We start from the raw sequence: 12859 nt of genomic DNA on the forward strand, positions 1-12859 counted from the left end.
ATTAATATAAAGCTCTAGAGCAGACAAAACTTATTTATTATAATAGTTGGATTAGTGGTTGCCTGGGGTTGAGGACAGATAAGAGTTGACCACAGAGAGGCCTGAGGGAACTTTCTGTTGTAGTGGAAATGTTCTATATATTTTTATTGGAGTGGTGGTTACATGTGTATATGACTGTCAAAAGTCATCTTCTGTAACTTAAATTGTTTGTATTTGATTATATATTATTTTTTCCCACTGAAACTGATTTTAAAAATTTATTTATTTATTTATTTATTTTTGAGAGAGAGAGACAGAGACAGAGCATGAGTCGGGGGAGAGGTCAAAGTCGGATGCTTAACTGACTAAGCCACCCAGGTGCCCCTGCAACTGATTTTTTTTTAATGTTTATTTCTTTTGCAAGAGAAAGAGAGAGAGTGGGGCAGGGCAGAGAGCGAGAGCGAGAGAATCCCAAGCAGGCTCCTTGCCACCAGCGCAGAGCCCAGCATGGGCCTCAATCCCATGAACCGTGAGATCAGGACCTGAGCCAAATCAAGAGTCGGACGCTCAACCAACTGAGTCACCCAGGAGCCCTGAGAGTGATTTTTTTTTCTTAAAATGAGAAGACTATCCAGGATTTCTTTAGGGTTTGAAGTATGCTAGATATGCTACATGTATTATTTTATTCAGTTCTCAAACAATCCAATGATGTAGGTATTATCCATCCCATTTTGGAGATGAAATTAAGGCTTAAATTGCCCAATATCATACAGCTAGTGATAGGCTGAATTCAAACTTCTCTTTTTATCTGTAAAGTAAGTATCATAAAACCAACTTTATTGAACTATTATCAGGATCATTAGAATTAAGTAAAAATAAAGCACTGCATAGACTTTCCAATTTGAAATGACTTTGAAACCACAGCCCAAAGAAGGTGTGGGTTGGAACTTGCTGCCTCAACCTAACCAACTCAAATTCCCACTAAAACAAAACTATTAACGTTTTCCATAGGATTTAAACCAGACCCAGGGTCTCAGGATCTAATAGTCAAAATGTCCAGGATCCAATCCACAATTATTCAGCTTATGAAGAACTATGAAATCTCAATTCACATGGGTATAACAGTCAACAGATACCAATACTAAGATGACACAAATGTTGAAAATATCCAGAAAAGATTTTAGGCAGCTATTAAAAAGTATCTGAACAAGCAATCATGAAAAATCCTGAAACAGAGGTTACAATTGAGCGTATAAGTAACATAATAAAAGCTATGAATACGAACCAAATGGAAACTTTATAACTGAAACATAAAATAACTAAAATGTGAAACTGAAGAATCAGTGGTATGATGGAGGTGAAAGAGGAAAGAGTGAACTTGTGGAAACCTCAGTAGAAGTGGTGCAATTTGAACTACAGGGGAAAAAATGATGGGAAAAACCAATCAGCCTCAGGAATGAAAGACAACAAAAGAGATACCATTTTGTGTCATCAGAGTCCCAGAAGGAAAGGAAGGAGAGTTTGGTTCTAAAAAATACTTGAAGAAATAATTGTTTTCCAAGCTTCGCAAAGACAATTTCATAAGGGGAGGGTGCGATTAGGAAAATAATGTCTCAAAGGCTCTGGGGGTTGGGATACAATGAGAAAGACCCCTGAGAAACACTAATCTAGAGCACCAATACCACTAAACTGCAAAGAGAATGCACCAAACAGCATTTATTTCCTGATGGAAGAAGAATGTACCACCACCTATGAAATAGTCTTGCCTGCCCGCCCCCACCAAAAAAGGAAAAGAAATTGCAACCTGACCTGATCAAGCCCATAAAGTAGCAATTTAACAGGAAAACAGAGGTCAGAGAGAAATATGGTAAATCTACCACCTGGACAAAATTTGCAAAATTTGGCTCTCAAGAAAACGACAAAAACAACAAACAAAAAGCCCTTTTCTTCAACAAAAAGAAAATAAAATGCACTGGGTGGGAAAAGAATGCAAAGAAAACCTGTAGATAAAAGGACACTTAAAATACATACTTTTAGGGGCACCTGGGTGGCTCAGTTGGTTAAGCATCCAACTTCAGCTCAGGTCATGATCTCACAGGTTCAAATCCCGCACAGGGCTCTGTGCTGACAGTTTGGAGCCTGGAGCCTGCTTTGGATTCTGTGTCTCCCTCTCTCTCTGCCACTCCTCAACTCATGCTCTGTCTCTCAAAAATGAATAAACATTAAGAAAAAAATTTTTAAAGACATTTTTAAAAACAGACAAAAAAATCTATGGTTTATTTTGGATGCTAAAACCACCGAAAAGATGCAAGAAAATGATTGTCATCGAGTAGAATATGATTATTTTAGAGCATTTGCCTTTTAAAAAATTCTGGAACCAAACATATATCTTGTAAGATATTTTAGAGTTTAAAGGAAGTCTTTAGAAAAACTATCTCAAAAAAGAGAATGTACCAAATGATAATCCTAAAGTTAGCAATATATCAATCACAGAATATTGCAAATTTGATAAAACAGTGTTACTGATAATTAAGTTCTGCCCTTGAATGTAGAAAAAAACCCTTGATAGGGCCTGGGTGGCTCAGTCGGTTAAGTGTCCAGCTCTTGACTTCGGCTCAGGTCATGATCTCTTATTTGTGGGTTTGAGCTGCACATTGGGATTTCCTTTCTCTTCCTCTCTCTCTGCCCCTCCCCCGCTTGTGTGCTCTGTCTGTCTCTCTCAAAATAAATAAATAAACTTAAAAAAATACTGTATAAAAAAAGAAAAAAGAAAAAGAAGAAAAACCCTTGAAATAACAAAAATATAACAAAAAAGAACAGTACACCCAAGTGGATAGAAAAAGGAAGTTGAAATTTTACCAAACTAGTCCTGAGTAAACATTCATTAAGCTATACATTTATTTTTATATAAAAATAAATGCTCCATATTTGCATTATATTTTTCAATTAAAAAATGGTTTAAAAATAGCCACAAAATTCCCTTCTTCTGAATAAGGCAAACATACATGTACAAATAGAAATCACTGAAATTGCACAGAAATATTTGATTATAAGATGAACATTTGTTATCTGGGATATGCATATATTAATTTATAACCATCTAAATAAAAGCGTAAAAGTAAAATACTCTTCGTAAAGAATGGGGCACTCTAAATTGAAAACTATTGTTACAGAACAATGTATTATGTAAGGAAGAAATGATAAATAGTAGAGAACTTCCAAGATCATTTTGATGTTTCAGCCTGACATAATCTCATCATGAACATGAAACTTCTAACTTAAGCAATTAGAGAGTTCTAAACATTCTGGGGATATTTTAAAGTGAAATATGCTAAATGGAGGAATTTTGATAACTTTCAAGTGTAACCAGGTGTGTTCCCTGATACTTTAAGCTCATTAATTTGCAAAATGTGTTTCATCTCATTCCTAAATAAGAACTCACATTTTCCTTTTTACTTATTTTTTTCCCTTGAAAGGTTATTGAATTCATTGGAGAGTGAGTGATGTCCTAAATTTGGTGAGTCAAGAATATACTCTACTTGTTGAAACTTGATTTCAAAACTAGACTTAAGAGTATACCATGCTGCTATTTGGTAAATTAAGCTGTTCATGTATACTTTTTTCAACATTATAATTTCTTGATAATAACCAATAGTTGGCTAATTTGATTAGAGTTATTTTCATTCATTGGTTTAATAGAGAAAAAGTAAGAAATTGCCAGTGTATTTTTAGAATTTCTCAAATGAGAATTCAGAAGGACTTCAGGGTCTTCATGGAATCAAGCTTTGGACTTTATGGCAAAACTGAAAGTAATTGGGAATGATTCTGCAGTCTTGATGCTCATTTTTCTCTACACAAAGTAATGTTTAATCAGTTTCCCAAAGATTGGTGCTTATACCTCTGGCTGTGCAAGATTAGCCTTTAAAAATCGTTGCATATTTTATTGTAATTGAAAAATACAAATAATACAACCGACCCTCAACTTGCAGATGTTGTTGCCTAAAACAAAGGTATGTTCAGAAATAACGTTAATTAAAGGGTTAATTTAATGTGGCAAAAAGTGTGATGATGGTATGCAAAGGACTGGTTTGGAAAGCCTGATCTATCAGCGTTGTAATAAGCATTGGTTTGAACAAGAGGAAGCCTGGGTTCCAGCTCTGGCTCAATCTATATTTGTCCATTCAATTCTTCATATATTTACTAGTTGAAAATTTTAGTTCAGGGTTCATTATAAGCTAAATACTGTAGAATATCCAAATATTTGAAATTGACCATAAATCTGTAGAGGATGAGTCACTTTTCTATAGACTCCTGTGTCCTCAAGTGAAGGATTGTAATAAAGTTCATTCTGCTTCTCTAATATTATATAAAATACCACTGCATTTATCAAGGAGCACTACCAGTGAGTGATAACAGATGATTCCCATATTTAAGAGTCAACCTTTGATGGTTTGGTTGTGTCTGACCATCTAGCCCTTAGTAACAGGCCTGCCATAGGTCCTGAAAGCTTTCCTCAGTGATTGATCTTTGCGCCACTCCATTCCCGCTTTTAAGATTTTGGGTTTCTGTGGTTCTCTATATGCAAATCTACGATTATTAATCATTTTGGTTGGGTGCATGCTCCACTACATCTTCATAAAACACTTTGCTTTAAAATCAACAGTAATCATTGGGCTCTGGGAGCATAAAGGGGATTCTGTTTTAATGTGACAAAGTGATTCTTTGACATGCATAGGTGTCAGGGTAATAGTGAAACTGATATTTTGTACCAGAATGCCTTACTAGCAAGGCTAAGAGTGCTAATGTATTTTCCTACTTCCAATATACAAGCATGATTCTCATACTTTTCTGTTTCCCTAGTAACTGTTTGTGCTAAAAATAACCAACTTGGGAGAGTTCCTCTGTTAGGCTCTGAGATTTTACGTTACTTAAAGGCTAACAAGTTAGCCTGCTATGAATTCATGAATGCTGGTAGGAGACAGGAGATGCCTGGTCGGAGTCCGAGAACTCTATTAGGGATAGTTCGCCAGCAACGTGAGCTTCACGCTGGCTAGCTTCTGTCCTCCACATTCCCCAAGTCCCACAGTGCGGAGGCTGAGGGACCCAGGTAGGTGCCTGCACACACAGGGGGTTACAGTACAGGGAGGAATACTGAACTCAGGGAGTCCATTGCTTTTACGGCTAGTGGAAGCAAGCTTGCTCTTTAACCAGGGAGAGGCATTACCTCAACCCTTAAAGTCGCACTCTGCAAATGCACCCCAAGAAACGGTCTGGATAAAGACTTCTTAGCATGCCAGCAAGAGCATATAGTGACACACAGGGCTCATTACGGACTGCCTCTCCCCCAAATCTCTAACTTGAATAATCTTTAGTTCTGTGACAAATTCCCATTTTTCTTCCTCCTTCCTTACACAATTATTTCAGGGTAATACTACAAAATGTCTGTCTCATAAAATGATAGGGTGCCTATAAGTCAAAATGGAAGAGAACCACACTAGCCGGCATGGAAGAAGCATCAGTAGAAGTCAATGGCACAATAACAATCGTGTTTTTTAAAATCACCCAGGTATTTTTTTGTAGCTATTTTGGAGTCCTACTTTTTCTTTTTCACTGTTTCACTGAATTTTGCAACAATCAGAAGGAAGGAAAAACCTGTCTGTAGTTTGTTTTAAAATAAGTGGTTAAAATTAGAAATTTTCAGGATAGTTAGTAACACTCATCACAGCAAAAGCAGATCAAAGCGTCCTCAGTTTGAAGCAGGGATTTGTCCAGGCTGTTTTTCTCCTTTTCTCGTGAAGGCAGATAACAAGAGAAAGGCTCGCTACTAAGGGATGAGGGCTTTGCTTGTGTCCCTGCTCAGAAACAGCCTGTGTCTGGTCTAGAGTCTGATGACAACTAATTTAAATCAGTTCAAGTCCCCTTAAAGCTGTAGAAGAAACAGGTCCTCAAGTTATGGAAAGAGCCCAGAATTCCTTGTTACTCTTCCTTGATGATAGACTTGTGAGTTTTGAGTTTCTTTATGTACAACAGGCAGCAAATTAGAAGAAAATACAATGTAGTTTCCATTTTGGGAGAAAATTGATATGGCCTTCAGAGGTATTTTGGAGTTCATCCTTCTTACAGAAATTTCTTCATAAAAAGAAATTTTTTTTAAAATAAATAAAGAAGTTTCTTTAGAGGTGATCTCTCTGTATTTTTATGTTTCAGGGTATTAATTTCATTTAGAACATTGTTTCTCCAATCTGAAGAGGTTTTTGTTGAAATAAATTTTAATATTTTTGTCTAACAAGCATCACTGGCCACAGCCCAACTCTGTATTTTAACATTTCTTGCAAGCATCTCTGTGGTTCAGTTTTGGAGTTGATGTAAAAGGTGTATCGTCTACTCTTAACATCACCTCATAAGAGCCACTGGCTCTTGTGCTGCAAGTGGCCATCTACGGGAATGGGAATTACAGAGCTTATCCTAAAGGTCTGTTGGGAAGATGAAAGAAAAATATCTGAGGGCAAGTTGCTTGGCATGGTGGTCTAGAAGAACTAATTGTATCTAAAACCTCCTAAACCTGATTCCTTAAATTCCTTGAAGGGACCAGTTGATCTTCTTCATTAATGTAGCCCCTTGCCAAGCTTGGTGCCTACATATGTGTCCACAAATATAGGTTGTATGAATGAATGACTGAGTGCTCTGCCACTTTTTCTGTCTTATAAAAAGCAGGCATGTCTGTGCTGCATGAGAGGATGATAGTGTATTTCCACAGTGTCTTTCCACCTCAGAGCTCATATAACTTTCTGTCAAATTATCTCACTGCTCCTCATCACATCTCATTGAGAGGGCAGAATAGCCAAAGAAGTCATTTTCCTTATGGTTCCAGTCAGGGATCTTCACACTTACACCACATTAAGCACACATGAAACATCACCTATAGTGACAAGCATGGTGACCTCATTCATCATAACATATACCTCTGACAACTAAAGGAGATATTCAGAATAAACTGAAAGATACCATGAATGTCATTTGGAGGCCATAGACAGGGAACTGCTAGTGACTTGAGTGCATGTATTCTCTTTTGGGATGGTACACTAGTGACCTCTAGTGGCAAAATTGATTTAAGGTAAGTTTCTATTTCACGACAAAACTTTTTTATTTCATTACCTCTATCCTTATGTTTTCCCTTCCCTTTAGTAACATTTTCTGCCTGTAGAATAACTTTAATTATACACAGTGATTTGTATCTCTTAACATACAAATATTATTTTTGCATTTCATCGAATCATAGAACTTTTGAGCTGGAAGAATTCTCAATTTATTGGTTTTATTTCATCATGTGCCAAAAAAGAGCCCCAGCAAAATGCCCCAGGAAAAATAAAGTGACTTGCCTGCAGTCTCACTTCGGGGATGGGAATAAAAGTCTAACGAGTCTAAGGTTCTTTCCAAACGTCAGACAGCACCCCCAGCTGATGTCTGACCTCACTAGCATGAGAGACCCCTAAGGGAGAACTACCCAGCTAGGCCCCTCCTGAATCACTGAGCCACAAAAATTGTGAGCAAAATAAAGTGAGTGTTGCTTTACAACACTAAGTTTCTGGGTTCGTTACACAGTAATAATAGCCATAACGAAGAGTTTATTTAGGAAAAGTTTCCAATTCTATAAAAAATAGTGAAAGAAAAATACAAACTAATGTGCAGTTCTCAAATACTCATGGACTCTCAGTTAATCCAATAACAGGCCATAATCAGCTATAATAAATCAAAGAGCTCTAGATCCAAATGAATACATATTCTAATTGACAAAAATATAAATTCTCCTCCCTTTATTAGTCTTCAGATTTTAAATATGTAAATTTTGAAAATATGGACCAAAAGAGAATATATGTGTTCTGTATCCTATAAAAACTTATAAAACCCTATAAAAATGAGTCAATGTCTGTTGAAAAGTACATTTTGAGCTCCTAGCGTGTTAGTCACTTAAGAGAATATAGAAGTCTCTCAGGGAGTTTATTATCTATTTGTTAAGACCCATAGAACCCTCATTAGACAGAAAAGTGTAAAATAGGGTGGTACTAAGTATGACAGAACTTTGAAGAGAAGAGAGAGCAGTTGGGCTGGGTTAGGAACACATAGAACATATGGTGGGGGGGGGGGCATGTGAAGACACTTTTCTGACTAGTATACTCTTTATTCTCCCAACTGTAAATTCCCTGAGAGTTGGCAGTGCTTTTGCCATAATTTTTACTCTATACCCAATACCTGCCCTGTAGCACGGATCCGCGATAGCATATAAACTTAATGGTTGAATGATACATGTTTGGAAGTAATAGGAAATAAGTTATATATCAAGAGTTTGAACGAAAGATTAATAGATGAAAGAGTGAATGAATGATTAGGCCGAAGAGGGCATGGAAAGTGGAGCAGGAATTTGATAAGACAGATTCCTAAGGTGGAATGACATGTTTTCCAGAAAGATTTGTTTAGACATAGTGTGCAGGATGAATTTGGTAGGAAGAGACTATAGCAGGAAGAATACATAATAACAACAATAATATCGAACATTTATTGAGTTCTACCTATTTGTAGGGTGCTGAATTGAGCACTTAAAATACCTCATTCAATCCTCACCATAATCCTGTAAGGTAGATACTATGATTATCTTTAGTTTGCACATGAAGAAACTAAGATTCTGACATGCTAAGTTATATGGCTGTATAAGACTGTTCCAATAATTCAGTTGTGAGAGGTAGAGGCAGCGGATATGGAGAAGAGGGGATATTAACATAAACATGTTAAAGTAAAAGCTGGATGTGTTAAAAGATTAAACCAACTCTGGAAGATAAAGGTGAGGGAAAGTTCAGAGATGACTATGTTTTTTAAGCATCAGTTTCTAGAAAAATGATAGTACCATGTTGCAACTCTACCATGTGGATGGGTTAGCCTATACTGTGCCTCCAGCCCTTTTAAACCCAAGATTCTGAGAGAGAACTAAGCCCTCCTAAAGTATCCATTGTATGAAATAAATGATCTTCTTGTATCTAGAAAAGTACTAGTTATATGCCATCCCTGGGAACATTGAGAAAGTAGTCATAAATCGTTTTATGTGTTTAATGTTTCATTTAAAGAAACCTGGTGGCTCAGTCGGTTAAGCTTCTGACTCTTGATTTCAGCTCAGGTCATGATCTCATGATCTTGAGATGGAGCCCCACCCCGGGCTCCATGCTGGGTATGGAGTCTGCTTAAGATTTTCTCTCTCCCTTTCTCTCTGCCCTTCCCCCACTTGTTCTCTAAAGAAGGAAGGAAGGAAGGAAGGAAGGAAGGAAGGAAGGAAGGAAGGAAGGATGGATCATGGTTGAAAAAAGGTATAATTATTTAGCAGAAGATTTCCTTTGGAAAACTGTAAAACTTATCAAAGTTCTAATTTTACTAAGTAACTTCCTAGCTCTGAGCTCCTAGACCATTTGATGTCCCAGTCGATTGAATTTAATTGTTTTGCTTTGTTTTACTTTTCTGTTTTCTCTATAAGGAATCTTCTTGGAAAGATTTTTCTCTTCTATTAGTAACTTTGGCTTTGTAAAATGATGACTCCAGCATCTGGACCTTGTCAGTTGGTCACACTGTACCATTGTGCAGACAGCCCAGAGTTCCCAGGGCTCTACAGGTCTTGCCTGAAGCACTGAGTGCTCCCTTCTCCAAGCTTGGGGTTGGTGCCCTTTCTCTGCCTTACAATCCACTGAGATTGGGAAGGGCTTACCTCATGATGACATTTCACTGGGGAGTCCTGGGCATTGACCAGAACATCTGTCATTTACCACGCTGATGAAGTAAGGTTTCTACAGCCTCCCTATCTTAAGGCATTCAGTTTTTATATCTTTATTTTTTTTTTAAGATTTTACTTTTAAGTAATCTCTACATCCAATGTGGTTTTCAAACTCACAACCCTGAGCTCGAGAGTTGCATGCTGTACTGACTGAGCCAACCAGGTGCCCCTGTATCCTTAAATATTTAAACTTAATGGAATTTCCTGGAGGGGATTATTAGGACAGAGGGGGTGATAGAAAAAGGAAAATAACTGCTCTTTCAAGTAGAGCTATAAAGAATCATGGGTGAATTTTAGAATTTTAGCTAACTGCAATACAAGGTTCATATTTTGAGCTTTTTTTTTTTTTTTGCCTATTAGCAGTGAGAATTAAAAAAAAAGCCTTCAAAAATAATTTGTTTAGCCAGGAATATTAATTATAGAGAATTTTCCATTGTTTATCACAAATGTGTTTACTATATTTTCAAATAGATTTTTTTTGTACAAAACCATATAAGAACATTGTACCATCTAGTGCACCACCTGTAATAATAGATCACATTCATTCAGCTTTCCCTAAGTGACACATGCTTTCACAAGAACTATCTTATTTAGTTCTTTCTTAAAAGTTTATTTATTTATTTATTTTTGAGAGAGAGAGAGAGAGAGCACGTGTGCACGAGCGGGGTAAGGGCAAAGAGAGAGGGAGACACAGAATCCAAAGCAGGCTCCAGGCTCTGAACTGTCAGCACACAGAGCCTGACGTGGTACTCGAACTCACGATCCATGAGGTCATGACCTGAGCCGAAGTCGGATGCTTAACCAACTGAGCCGCCCAGGCGCCCCTATCTTATTTAGTTATTAACACAATTTTTTATGAGGTAGGCACTTGCTGTCCCCATGCTCTGGATGAGGAGACCAAAGTTAGAGAGCTTCAACAACATGTCCCATGTTACCACTGCTAGTTGAGCCAGGATTTGATTTCAGAGACTTCAACTGAAGAGCTTAGAAAACTAATCATTACTCAGTACTGTCTTAAGAAAAGGCATACTCTATAAATGAATAACAAATAGGAGAAAACAAACAAACCTTAGCAGCAGTGTTTGTATGTGAACAGTTAATAGATTTAGCAGCAATGATTGTAACTATTGCAGATTATCAGTGCTTAAGCCTAAATTTACCTGAGCCACAGAGTCTCTTTCCATGTACTTAAAATAATAAAACTAAAACTTTTCAAAAATAATTATTCAACTCTGGTGAGGTATTGCTTGATCTCCAAACCCTTAAGCCAACAACCAATAGGGAGTGTAGTCAATGTCAGAATGAGAGGAACAAAAAATGCAAAGGTCAGGCCGTGAGATCAAGATGGAGAATAAAAGAAGGAGGACCTGAGACCTCTTAGATGTGAGAGAGACAGACAGAGAGAGAGAGAGAGAGAGAGAGGAAGGATAAAGCAAGGCATGGAAGGGAGAAACAAGGTCACAGAGGGCCATCAAGAGAGGATAAAAGGCAAGGTAAAGAAAACAGAGTGGATAAAAACTTGTAGGAGGAATGAGGAAAAAGGGAGAAAAAGAGAAGGCGTGAGGTACAATGAATTAAAGATGCTACTATGAACTGATTTTTATTAGTGTTGAGTATGAGACAAAATGTGATGAAGTGTTTTCCTTCAAACATTGTAGGAGGAAGAGTTATGAAAAATAGTATAATGACACGATAAAGACAGCCAGCTCTGCCATACATCACTTTGTAACATTTTGTAATGGTGTTATATCTGATATGTGAAAGTTAAGACCATAATCCTAACTTACTGAGTCCTGATTTTGAGATCTGTATGAAATACTAGTGTTCGGTTTATAAATATCCCATCTCCCAAGAGAAATAAACGTTCACAACTTTAAAGAAATTAAGGCTAACAACTTTGGGGGTCCCAGCCACATGGTAACAGGAACAAGTGCTGTCTTGTACCCAGTGGCTGTTCACTTCAGGAGGAACGCTGCTTAAGGCTCAAACCAGATGCACTGAAGTTACAGCCTGAATTGAGTGCCTGGTACATCCTAGGCTCCACTGAATATCTGTTAAGTGGATGAATGAATAAAGGAGTATTCAGTATTTCCTTGTTGGTCATCTCTCCCTATCTCTCTTTTCATATACTAAGAATTAGAAGCCATTCAATAATTTAGGAAATCATGTCTCTATTCTGATATAAATAAATACATAAATAGTTTGATGTGAAATGAAATATTTACGTAGTCTCAAAATATAGAGAAGAAATAAAGCAAGTTTAAGTGAGAATTTTAATAGTTCATGGACATAGGAATAGAATCTATATATACTTGATTAAGATGCTACCTATACAGATTTCAAACAACTATGTAGCTCTTCCTTTTCTCCTTCTCTAAGGATATACTGAGGATTATAACTCCTACGGTAAATTAGGAAACCATGAGTTTACTTTGATACAGATAGATAGATGAAGATAGATAGACAGACAGATAGGTAGATATGAAATGGAATATTTCCATAGTATCAAAATATCTCACCCCAAAATACTAGTTTATTACTAAAAGAAAAAGGAGTAAGATACTACCATAATCAAAGGATAAAAGTTCACCTCAATAGTAAAGGGGCAAATAGAAATTATGGACCACCTGATAGGATGTAGTGAGAAGGACACAGTGTCACTTCTGTGATATTCTTGCCAAACTTACTGATCTTGAGGACTATTTTACAAAATAACTGCCCTATAATCTTCAAAAGTATTAAGGTCATGAGAGTCAAGTGAAGGTTGAGGAATTGTTCAGACTAAAGAAGACTACAGCAACATGATGACTAAACACAATTCATGATCCTGTACTGGATGCTTTTGCTGTAACGGATGTTATCAAGGCAACTAGTAAGACAAATTCTCTTTGAAGATTGGGTGATAGTAATATATGAATGTCATTCTCCTGGCTTTGTTGTCTGTATTGTGACGATGAAGAGAAAGTTCTTGTTTGTATGGAATACACACCACATGCTTCTGGTGGTGGTAGAGCATTGGTTTGGCAACTTACTCTCAAATAATTCAGGGGGAAAAAAAAGAATCCTTTT

The 12859-nt window shown here is 37.0% G+C and overlaps 1 protein-coding gene and 1 long non-coding RNA gene across 2 annotated transcripts in view; one reads left to right on the forward strand and one right to left on the reverse strand.

The window, feature by feature from the left end:
- The window catches only part of SCOC (short coiled-coil protein), a 44394-nt gene that overhangs the window by 14600 nt on the left and 16935 nt on the right, over positions 1 to 12859 (reverse strand). The window lies entirely within an intron of this gene.
- The window catches only part of LOC131507051 (uncharacterized), a 77292-nt gene that overhangs the window by 4653 nt on the left and 59780 nt on the right, over positions 1 to 12859 (forward strand). Inside the window, exon 2 of the long non-coding RNA XR_009259295.1 lies at positions 3456 to 3496. This is a non-coding gene — a long non-coding RNA (uncharacterized LOC131507051). The remainder of the gene's footprint in view (positions 1 to 3455; positions 3497 to 12859) is intronic.

Source organism: Neofelis nebulosa, chromosome 3, assembly GCF_028018385.1.
Source record: "Neofelis nebulosa isolate mNeoNeb1 chromosome 3, mNeoNeb1.pri, whole genome shotgun sequence".
In the NCBI taxonomy this organism is placed as follows: Eukaryota; Metazoa; Chordata; class Mammalia; order Carnivora; family Felidae; genus Neofelis; species Neofelis nebulosa.